Source organism: Ostrinia nubilalis, chromosome 20 (genome assembly GCF_963855985.1).
Source record: "Ostrinia nubilalis chromosome 20, ilOstNubi1.1, whole genome shotgun sequence".
In the NCBI taxonomy this organism is placed as follows: domain Eukaryota; kingdom Metazoa; phylum Arthropoda; class Insecta; order Lepidoptera; family Crambidae; genus Ostrinia; species Ostrinia nubilalis.
This window is the reverse complement of record NC_087107.1, coordinates 9168536-9181132: the sequence shown is the minus strand read 5'-3', so window position 1 is coordinate 9181132 and position 12597 is coordinate 9168536. Positions and strand designations below refer to the sequence as shown.

General features: G+C 35.6%; 1 protein-coding gene and 1 long non-coding RNA gene across 2 annotated transcripts in view; one reads left to right on the top strand and one right to left on the bottom strand.

Annotated features, from left to right (window-relative positions):
- LOC135081631 (uncharacterized) overlaps positions 1-12597 on the bottom strand; it is a 93360-nt gene that overhangs the window by 72301 nt on the left and 8462 nt on the right. The gene's annotated exons all lie outside the window — the stretch shown is intronic.
- The window catches only part of LOC135081629 (CDC42 small effector protein homolog), a 56177-nt gene continuing 50430 nt past the window's right edge, over positions 6851-12597 (top strand). Inside the window, exon 1 of the mRNA XM_063976384.1 lies at positions 6851-7071. The gene's annotated coding sequence lies outside the window, so the exon portion shown is untranslated. The remainder of the gene's footprint in view (positions 7072-12597) is intronic.

The following is a 12597-nucleotide window of genomic DNA, read 5'->3' as shown; positions in this document are numbered from 1 at the left end:
ACAGACGATAGTACAACAAACTAAACACTGTAGCATTTTGACTTACCTACTTGACTTAATGTCCTATGTCCCCTAGATGGGGCAGAGGGCGTCCACAACAGTCCTCCATTGCGTTCGGTCTTGAGCTTCGCGTTTGATCTCGCTCCAGTCTTGCCGATCTTCTTCGCCTCGTCTGCTACAGTGCGCCGCCAAGTTTGGGGCGACTACGTTTTCCTTGGGGGTTCCAAATTGGAACTTCCAATCCAGAGCCTGTTTGGGGATGTGATCGGGGATCTGTAGCATTTTAGGTACCTAAGTAGGGTAAACTTCCAGACATTGGATTACCAGTTATTAGACAAAACACCCCTGAATGTCCTTAATGAATATGAATTCAAATGCTAATTAAAACCAGAGTATTTTCTATGTTAAAACTTAACGCCTTTTTATCTTCATCAGTTGGAATCTCTTACTTATTTATTTGTTGAAATAAAAATGCTATAAGTATTTTTTTTATCCAATAAACCTGAAAATGTAAGCTAGTTGCTTACTGACTGCTTGATTCTGGATTCGTACATATACCTGCATAGGTACATAATTTTGATACATTATTTATTTTTAATAATGATAGGTAAATTAGGTACATAATATGTTGATTGATGTACTTTAGTAACTTGGTATTTAGTTTACTAGCATTGCATAAAAGCCAACACTGCCAACAGTATAATTCTTTTTTTTTTATGTTCGTTGAAGTCCAAGTATGGTTTTTACGGCGAGAAAAATTCGAATAATTTCCGGGAAAACCCCAAAAACAGCCTTTTTTTTAACGCAGGAGAAGCCGCGGGCGGAAAGCTAGTCACTAGATAAAAACATATAACTAACACACAAAAATACTTACTTTGTATTCAGCTTCACTAACTAACGCCTACACAACTTGGTAAGCAACAGCAACTTTAGCTGTTTTGTGTTTTTCAGACGAACGAGTTCGTAGGAGTAGAGACAATACAGAAAAAATATTATTAGTAAGACTTTACTTAAATTTAAACGATAATAAATTAGCAATATGTCTCTGCTGTGAGTGAATTAAGTATAATGTTTTTTCATCATGTAGAGTTTGTACTATGCACTGATTATTTGCTCATATTAAAAGATAATTCATTTGTACATAGCTGGGCACCGTTAATCAAATAGTTAACTTCGTTAATCGTTAAACCGTTAATATAAAAATTAACTTCGTTAATCGTTAAAACGTTACATTTCGCAAGATTTAACGCAAGTTAACGTTAATCGTTAATCCGTTAACACGTCATGATAATAAAACGAAAAAAATAATTGTATGCAAGGTTTAAATAATTCCGAAAGCTTGTATCGCGCATGGAATTTATTCCTCTTTTATGTTTGCGCTACAAGCTTCCGAAATTATTTGAACCTTGCATAAGTACAATTATTTTTTTCGTTTTAGTAACTACAAAGATCTGCATTTCAGAATAAAAGCTTGTTTTTAAAAAAGTTTTTTAATTAGTAGTATCTCAATCTCAGAGCCTTGGTTCAATTACAATACAATAAATTGTACTTTGGTACTAAAGTACCAAAGTGCTCGAAAAGACAAATCCAGCAAACCCAAACTCGATAAGTTTCCACCGTTTCGTTTAGGAATTCCTATGATATGGCCATTTTCTGACTCCATCATCAGGACCCTGGACATCATCTAGTACTAAAGTGCTCGAAAAGACAAATCCAACGAACCCAAATTCGATGCGATGCCTCCGTTTCATTTAGGAGTTCCTATGGCCACCTCAGGACTCCATCATCAGACCAGCTCAATGGTACCATAACATTGCATTGTCATCGTACTTGCATAATTATACAGGGTGGCCCAGAAGAAAGTTCACTTTTGAAAATGTAAGGAAATTGAAATGGATTCAGGATGGAGAATGCTGCAGAGTTTTTGGATTTTTAGAGTATACTCTGCTTATAATGTAACCCCACAAAAAGAAGTCTGCTGGAATGAGATTAGGGCTTCTTAGTGGCAACGAGATTTCACCCCTGCTTGATTGGTTTGTTGCATCGAAAGGATGATTAATTTTTAAGAGCGCTATACTGGCCTGCTGAAAAGATTTTTGATTTCAAAGTGGCAAGATTCGCAAGGCTATGACAGGAGCACTTGGTTTCATCAAGGTTGGGCTACGTGTCACACTTCAAATGAGAGCATTTAGATGGTAAGAGACATGTTCCCACAAAAAAATAATTTTAGGCAGGGGTGACATCTCAAAACTTCTTTTTGTGGTGTTATCTTAAGAATAGAGTATACTTTTATAATCCAACAACCATGCAGCAACTGAAGCTAAACATTCGGCAAAAAATTTAAAATAGGTTTCGAGATAATTCTAACGAACGCATTTCAAGATTTTGATGTATGTTGATCGAATGTTGTAAGCATCAAGGAAATCTCCTGGACGATGTAATTTAATAAAGGTAAATTTAAAAATAAATTTCATTTAATTTTCTTTGAATTGTAATGAATAAAGTTATACAAAATTACACAGAATTTTTTTCCTTGAATTTTCAAAAGTGAATTTCTTTCTAGGCCACCCTGTACCAAAATTCAGCTCAATCGGTTGAGGAAAACTGGTCTTAAATTCAGTTGCAAGAGTTGTCCCACACATACTCAAGTGTCGTTAGTGATCTGGTTACAAAAACTGTGTTGTTTTGGGTTCTGGAAGCCCGAACGTACTTGTCAGAACGCGTTTTTCAGCGTGCCTGCTGTATCTTTCTGGTAAATAGTAGGTACTGGATTAACGATTAACGGACTTAGGATAATTTAACGGAAGTTAACGAGTCCGTTAACATTTTTTAAAGTTAACTTAAAAGTTAATCCGTTAATAGAAATGTTAACTTCGTTAATTAACGATTAACGGATTAACGAGTTAATGCCCAGCTATGCATTTGTATATTGGTTTTCCACTGAAAATCAGGTTTACCTATTAAAGAGAGGTAAGGTACGAGTATATTTAGGTCGAGTATATTGTGCGTTAGGCAGTAAGTATATCTGCTTTGTTTGCTTATTTACTTTTCACGAAGCTAAGGTTCGTTTCGAAGTTCCTAAACTATCTACGCCTCCAATCAAGAACAAAAATTACCCCTCAAGCATCGTCAACCCCAAAGACCCCCTACAAGTATTTTTTTAAATATATACGTCCAACGAACAACCACGAACAACACATTATTATTATTAGTCAACATAGTGTTTTCAGGTAAACGGCTGGCCTCCTGGGGGCGTAGTGTGAGTTTACGTCAAACACATTCGACTGTGTAAAAAAGTGACATTAAATATATGACGGATTGTACAGCGCCTCTAGCGGTAACTTTTAAGAAATAAAATCTTCATACTTTCAAGAACTAAAATATATGAAGATTTTAGTTCTTGAAAGTGTCTACTGTACAATCCGTCATACATTTAATGTCATTTTTTTACGCGCTCACTAGTGACGTTTGATGTAAACTCACACTAAGCCCTCTTGATCAATTATAAGATGCGTACGCGTCTATAATCTCGAAGCCTTATTAGCGCAACACAGCTCGTTAGCGTGTACTTCAGACCTCCCAGGGTACCTCCCAGGAGAAAATACGCGGTCGCCACACTTTTGGGTCTGCATTGGAATTTTCTTCTATTGGGTTAGGTTGCTCTTACTTACATAAGTATTACATACTTACCAGTCGCTCTTGAAATTCTAAGGTGCGTTTTTTGTGGAAACTTTTGATTTTTTGTGTTTTTAATTATGTGTAAGTCCACACGACAGTATCAAGCTTAATACTGGATCATCTTATGTAGTTGTAATAAATTCAATTTTCCGATAAAATGTGGCTTTTCCAAATGTATGGAAGCTGCAAACATTGAATTTTCGGATAGTTCCAGTTTATTCTGTAACCTATTATTGGTACCATTTGAAAGAGCTCGTGAAGCACTTTCAGGATCAGTAACCAGTTTTTCAATATTTTGTATAGTTTCGAAATAATCGAGTGAGATCACTAATCGTTTCCAGCCTGTATAATATGTTTGTTTGTATTAAATTAATTTGTATAATTTCCAAGGTAAACATATTATTTTGTCCCAAACTCTTACCAAAAGTGTAGCCACTGAAGTAATAATCCAGTCGAGTGCACATTATGCCGCGCATGCGCGCTCACAGTCCATTCATGTAGAAAAATATTTTGCCCACGGCGTTGGCCAAGCATGTGTTCAATGCATAGTTAAAATTACCTCTTTTCAGGGGTCAACATGATAGAAAGGTTAGATAAAAGGTCACAATCACTCTTTACCGTAGAGTCTTGGCATCGCTTAAAAGTTATTTAAAAAAATGCAAAATCCACAGTTTAACTTGATAGTTCGAATATAATAAGCAGAGATTTGGTTAATGTAAAACTCAAACTCAAAAACTCAACTCATTAAATTAATTTTATTTTTGCAAGTGGGCTTTAAAAAAGCACTTTTACACTTCCCAGTATGCGCTAAAAAATTTCAACTAAGTACAACGCTACTAGACGACGAACGAAAATCACAAATTCGTATCGCGGTGTCGCTTTGACAGCTAGTTAAAACGAAAACAAAACGCAACTGCTTCTTTGTGTAAAAGCTGAAAGAAAGCTACTTTTTCTCAAACGCCTTCACAAACATTTGCTGTGTTTTAGTGAAAAAATAAGGTTTTCGAACTTTTTTAATTTATTTATTTATTTAACTTTACCGCGATACCGAATTTGCACCTCAGCTGGAATGAAAAACGGAGCGCATCTGGTGAAGAAGCGCCAATGTATTGGAGACGTTAAAAATTAGCGCAATCGGGGCACTGCTTCGGGACAACAAACGGGTCAGTGCTGAGAAGAAGTAGCACAAGAAACTCAGTCACTAATGTATAGCACTTTGTGAGAATGTTATTAATACTCAATACTCAATAGTTTATTGCTTCTATAATCTTACAAAAGGTGTAAAACTATTAAATGTATTAAACCAGACTCTATCGCGTAGAGCGGGGTTCTAGGCCCTTTCATATAGGGTGAATGTGAAATCATATAACACATTGAAAGTACCTACGTAATAATGATCTGCTGTTATATAAATATTATTTACTACCTGATCAACATCAAGTCGTTTTTGATGAGGTAATTATACAGGGTGTTTTTTGCAGTGTACAGAAATCAATCGAATCAATTGGATGGGTCATGGGTTGGAGTGACAATATTTTACAACTGAAATCACTGGCAATTTTGTAATAAATAAAAATTTCACAATTTGTACTTTTTTCCCTAAAATATGAATAAACTAAGTACTTATAGATAATTTTATAAAGTCACTATAAAATAGTCATGAACTGAAAGTCATCTTAAAACGAACTCTACAGGGTGTTAGGTAAATGGGTATATGAGCCGACACTAGCCCATGTTAACATGGTCATATAAATGGTATGGTGAAGTCAGAAAATTGATATCTTCATTTTAATTATTGAAATTTTCATACAAATCGGAATTTATAAAATTTATTTTGTATGAAAATTAAAAAAAATTAAAATGATGATATCAAATTTCTGACTTCACTATACCATTTATATGACCATGTTAACATGGGCTAGTGTCGGCTCATATACCCATTTACCTAACACCCTGTATACATTCAATACTATACATAAACATTTAAAACACCGTATTTTATTTTGATAGGGTATGCATATATCAATTCACTTGAGTGACTGGAGTCAAGCTGGACAAGCATGACATCCTATACATGAAATATAATAAACGCGATCTTGGAGCAGTCGGCGGAAACAGTATCCATAGTTCGAAGAATCATTCGGTAACTTAAAAGCTCACTCACAAACGCAAACTGTCCAATGTCTATATCGCATAGCTCTCTTAAACTGATTTATCGAAACCCTCTTTAAAACCCATCGTATAGACCTTATTTATCATTGAAGTTTAATCTATTTATTTTTTTCTCCTCTATTCCTCTGAAGAGTTTCTAAAGTCCAAAGGAATCTAATAATGAGCCAAGGAGGTTATTGGTGGTATGTAGGTAGATCCTGGCTATACAAGTCATGTACGAGTACAATACTTTAGGAAATGGGAACATACCTAAAACAGGTTATGGATTCAGCGTTGATGTGGCGTTGATATCATAAATCCTAACCCATTCTAACCTAACCTACCCTTTTTTGAAAATGAAATCACACTTTAATTATTTCTTCTGCGAGTAAAAGAAGGAGTTAAGATGCAAGATATGTTTATGGATAAATATATTCTAAAATGAACATGTATAGAGTAAATTGTGAAATATCATTTTGAATGATGAATATTTTATAAAGTTGTAGGACAGGGAAATACTAAAGTAAACTCGAAGATTAATGAAGGTTAAGTCCACAATAGGAAAAGGTTAGATGATTAGCAATGATCTTTCATATTAATTACCTATTTCTATTTATATTGTATGAAAAGTGACGAACCTAAAGCATAACAAGCAGTAAATCCTGTTTTTAAAAGTTGTATCATCGTACAGCTAACAGATTCGATCCCAGATAATGGTTCCAGTTTACTAGAGGTATACATTACATCAAGCCGATTTCACGGCATTAAGATAACAACGTGGCACCGCAAACAACCAGTCCACTAGCCGCAATGTCCTTTCGCCTTTTCTCCCGTCTCGAAAGAAATGCGTAAACGGCCGTGGCATACACTAAATGCATGTGGAGCGAAACTAAACTGGTTAATGGAACTGCAGTTCAAAACGAACCGTATATCGCACGAGTTAGAGATCCGCTTCGGGTAACAGACGATGCTAAGAAGACCTTTCGTTAGCAACGAATCGACCGGCGCACCAAGTTTGCTGGCACTCCACGCGACAGTACCCTGCAGGACTCCGCGGGAGGAGCACGCGCGTGTCAGCCCCGCCGGTACATTATCATTAACCATTAACACGTTAATCATTAAGACACTTGCCTGAGAGGCTGCTGTGCAACCCGTTAAAATATTTGTGTTATCTCCAGAACCGTGTTTTGTACCAAACAGTGCGTGAACGATACATTTTCCAGAGGATTTCATTTTTATAATGTAAGTATTATTGATTTTTTCGGCCGGTTTCTATTCTGTTTTATATTTGTAATGAATTCTCAGTTTAATTGGATTTCTAGTTGGCGTCTTTCGCTATATTTTGTCAATTAGCGTTTATACAGTGGTGGGAAATCATGTTGCGGTCGCGATTCCGTTACTTATGTGTTCTTTTGAACTTGTCTGACTACTATAAGTCAGCCATTTCTTCATATGCCGTCCGATATTCAAGTGAGAGCATTCAATTTCTACTTTTCATGAATATGTATTGAGATCGGTAGTATTGGTTCCAATGTATGTATATCCTCTGGTTTCTTGTTTTCCTTAACGTCTTCATGACTATTCATTCCGATGTTTTCATTAGCCGGATCACCGGCGACTGCCGTGACTAATCTGCGGTTAACACTATCAGTTTCTTGCTTACCTTATGTAGGTTATTAGCAGCCGATATCATTTGTATGCCAGTTATTCAAATAATGTTTGTCTACGTCTTGTTCTCATTTCAATGTTACTTTAGTATCTACAGTCTAATTACGCATCTAATTAACAATGTGATCGAATCGAAAGTGTGCGAACGCTTATGAATTCGGCGAAACCACTGAAAGTTCCACGAAAAGTTTATTAAGTATCGTGCAAACATTTAACTGGCACGATGTCTGCATTCGATCAGAATTCGAAAGAAATCAAGAGTCGAGTTAAAACATTTTAAATACAACAAGCCAAACAACATTCTTTTCGACGGAGTTGTCTACCAACCATGACAAGATTTAGAAGGATGTTTTAAAAGAGTTTTAAGTTACCTCAAGATCTATGATGGCTAATATTATAAATGACGCATGTGTTAAAAATTGAACGATACATTGAACTCGCAACAACGGTACTAAGACTGCGACCGGACGAGTGGCAGACGGATACGCTCTCACATGCTAAGTACCACCAAGACGTGTTTGCCAAATTCATGGTCATTCCAATGATACCCATGGAGTTAAAGAGTAATAAAGTTGAAAGAAGCACGGACAAATCAAAATCGTTGGAGCTATCAGGGTGCAAACTCCTTTAACGATATTTTTAAAAGACTCAACGACATTTAGTGCTGAAGAGCTTTTTGAAGTTTACCCAAAAGGACTCAGAAATGGTTATATGTGCATGTTTAACAATAAAGCCTTTAATTAGTCATTGCTCCTTAATCCAATAGGATTTGACAAAACGTCTTCCAAATTCTTGATTGCTGTTTGAAACAAACTTCTTCCAATAAGAATTTGAAATCTACTAGAGATGAATAATGTTTGTAACATCATATTTTATCTAAAGTAGTGTCAAAATAAAATTGGACCCAATAATTGTAATTTCAAAGCTACTGTCGTATCTAATGTTATGATTATACATCCATCATTGTCAGTTCCTTGATTTAGGTACGAACTGTGAAGATATACAATTTCATTCAATTCCAACCCGTATTGCTAACATGCAACTGAATTTACCTTCGAAGCTTTACTGCTTTAGAACAGTGTCAATTATTTCCTTTGCGGAAAAATTTGATACTTCAATTGTAATAAAATTCACGAAAATTTTTGTAACGAGGACTGTCCGTGCAAATATTTCATTGACCCCAATATATTTTGTCATTCGGTTATTAACAGGTGCTGAAATACTAATTGCATAGGTGTTTATTTCAAGATGATCTAAAACAAGTCTTACTTGGAGTTGCCAGAGAAGTCCAAGGCAAGGTTTTGGATACAGAATAAGTTAAAAACTTTTTGCTATCTTATTTATATCATTCAGTGCTAACCAAAAGTTTAAGTATCCGCTCACGACTGGGGCTTTTTACTAAGTTCGATGTCCTACCAGACACTTACTAGAAATGACTCATACGCAAACCCGTACAATGCTACAAACGGATATTATGAACACAAAGATTCAACTATTCAATGACTTGGCCTTCACTGATTGGGTTATTATTGGCGGTCAAGCTGTAGATCCTGTCTACACACAAGGGTTGCAGCAGTGGAAACGAGAGGTGGGAATTCTTCTTCTGCTTCGTCGCTACACTCTTGCCAGAGTGGTGGTGGTCGTCACACCAGGTCTGGTGGCAAGTCTTACAATCCGTCGCCATTCCTCCCGCACTGGGAAGTGGGACGTGGGAATAGTCCCGTATTATTCTGTTATCTAAAAAAAAAAATTATATCCTGCTCAAAAACGCCTTATTTGTGTATAATTTTTCCTGAAAAGATACAAATCTTCATTCATTTCCCTATGTGCATCGCGATCTTATTCTTCTGATTATTTATTTTCGTGGAAAATCCAAAGACTGTTTCAATTAACTAACTCAATGGTAGAGCTAAGCTAGATTTAGCTGCATGAAAGAAGAATATTTCTTAATCATCTAATTCAGTATTGATACCATAACTATGTTGTAACAGGCATCAGTCAAATATGTTATTTTTTGTCTAAATATTCTCTACAAAGAAGTCGGTTTAAAAATCTTCCATCATTCGCTTCCGCGTGCGTATTTTGTGATCTTCATCAATATCTTGATTATTTTATCATTTTACATAAAAAATGGCACTTTCAGATTTCAAGATTATCACCTTTGTTTGTACCTGTGCTACGAGTAAACTTATTCTATTACTGTCATTTTCAGTATTAGTTATTTGAAGAATATCTTCCCATACTTCGGTTCACATCTATAAAAAGCGTCTGTTTGTCACGTCAAGATAACAGATTTTTACAAAATGCTTATGAATTAAAAAATAATTAACTACCAGTCTACTTATCTATCTATATAAATAAAAATGAATTGATGTTCGTTAGTCTGATTATAACTCGAGAACGGCTGGGCCGATTGAGCTGATTTTGGTTTTAAAATGTTTGTCGTAGTCCAGGGTAAGTCTAAACGGTGAGCAAATACGCGCGCGATATTGTTTTTCTGTGACAGACAAAATTCCACGCGGGCGAAGCCGCGGGCGGAAAGCTAGTAAGTAATAAATCTATGTGTTCCGGTTAATCTTCAAAAGGGTTGCACCGATTTGTAACTGACAAGAACTGAAAAGGGTAGCTTTTATTCTAGAAAAAAGAGAGTATGGGGTAGCGCGCTAAAAATTAAAACCAACAAGAAACCCAGTTACAGTCTGACATGCAATAGGCAAAGTCGCAAGCAGACGCTAGTTCAAAATTAATTCGTTGAATAAGAATATGTTTACGATAGTGACAATCGAGTACAATGGCGTATTATAAAACTACCACACGTACAAGATCCGTCGTCGGCAACAATAGGAGACTGTGTGACGCGCATACCGCTTCAAGCATTGTCGAGATGAACTTACTACACACATTGACGTCAAATGTGTCTGCCAAGAAACCTAAGACCTTAATGCCGAGTCTGCTAAAGTCGAAATTGCTCCACCGACTCTACTTGCCCCCCGCACTCTTCCTAAGTCAACACAACATGGCCACAAATGGCACTCTGAGTGTGAGTCACACGTCCCCAATTTACTTAGGCCTTTGATAATCGATTAACTTGTACATAATGTAAGAGAATTAAGCGGCAAGACAGGTCCAAGTAAAGTGGCAAGACGAAAAAACAAATGATTTCTGCGTTCATAACAAAACGAGTACGAGTACAATACTTTGTTCCGTTTCAATTGTTTGGTTATCCTACATAATTGCATCTAAAGGCCAATTAAAGAAGATGAAACTATCTTTAATGAATATTAAATCATTATTATGGAAAAACTTGCAACTGTTTTTTGACCCACTTTCATTCTTTGACCTGCCTCCACTTAACTTTGATGACGATACAAAAATGTAGTTTGACAGAAAACAAAATACAATGGTATTCTGTTTTCTACTTTAGCTTTTCACAGTAAATACTGTAACTTAAACAATGAAAGCAAATAAAGTCGATTCGAAATAAAGCAAAGTAACGCCTGATACTATTAATTAAATAGATCGAATAATAATAGTAATTAAAAAAATTAGAATGTTACGATTATGAATGTAATTCCGGGCGTCAATTGGCACGCAAAATGAACTGCGCCAACCTCTTCCTATCCTAGGTAATAACATAGACACAAACATTAATATTTTAGCAGCATTAACACGGGTCAGTAATATGATTTCACACACACTTTCTAATGATGTCGACGTAAGAAGTATAGTTAAGTATAGTTAGCTTACATACATGTGCTTGACCCCAGTTCAAATAACGTTCATAAGTTGTTTTACACTCAATGTGCATGCGCATGTCATTTGCATTACGTTGGCAGTATTGTTATCTTACACTTAGATATAGGGAACATTGTTGTAGCATGTTTTAGTAAATATCTTCTTTTTCCATAGCTTTTTGGTTCCTAATATTTCTTTCTCCGTTTAAATCATTCTGTGACTCTATGTGTATTTTTCATTATTAAAAACACACTGACCACCTCAGGAGTTCGTACAAGTACAAGTTAGTAATGGCACTCTGTCTCTACAAAGAACATGGACTACGAATACATAACAGTAACTGCCTAACACATCATCCCATCATTGTCATAATATAAGCCCTCAATTCTGGTCCATTATTTGATAAACATTAATAAGGAAATGACGTTACCACGTCGTTGCATCGCTGTGAAACTGTGAGTGTGACACCGACACACAGGTCTTGAATTCTATTGACATTTGACATACAAAAACCATTTTGAAAGCATGAAATGTTCTGCAAGACCAGCTGCGATATCTAAAATAGATAGTCTTTTTAGATTGCTAATGCTTTTAAGAATAATTGACCAATGCTACGTTTTGCGATGACCTTTTCCACCTGTTTCGACATTTTGCCATCACCAAGGTTGGTGACTAAACTGTATCAGTAAGTGGTCACACAATACGTTGCCCGTTACCTTTGAGATATTTCGTCGAAGTCCTACTGTAACTATAGTTTTTACTGTTAATATTGATAATATAGTTTTTCTTGAATTAGTTTTCAGTCTTTCAATGGGTGTCACGTACGTAGTTTGATTATGCAGGTGCGAACATGTGTATATCTTGTTATTTCTCCAACAGCATATTGTTTTGACTGTCTGCCGTATTGTTAAGTGTAACTTTTATATTATGTCGCTATTACCTACCTAGATGTTAATAAACTTACATAAATATTTTCTAGTTTTCCTAGCTTGAATGTGTGTTTCATGCATAAAAGATTAGCACTTACGGTCATATTTTCATCTCTCGTTCCCACTGCAACTTCTGTTTGCCGAATAAGTCACCGCCAATAAAACCCAACCAGTGAAGACATGTTAGTAGAAAATAGTAAAAGTTTTCTCAATGAAGTTTTCACTGAAAAATAAGCATACGGAAGTAAACACAAAAAGCATTGCTTAAAACAAGTAAAATAATAAATAGAAAATAAAAAAAACACGCAAGTAAAAGAAAAACAAATGCCTAATGTAGAATTAAAAGAAGTTACTTTCGATATATTAATATCGTGATCGTACTTTACTCGATTTTGTTTATAAAAGAAAAAGGCTTTGTTTTTCATGCCAATTTTCT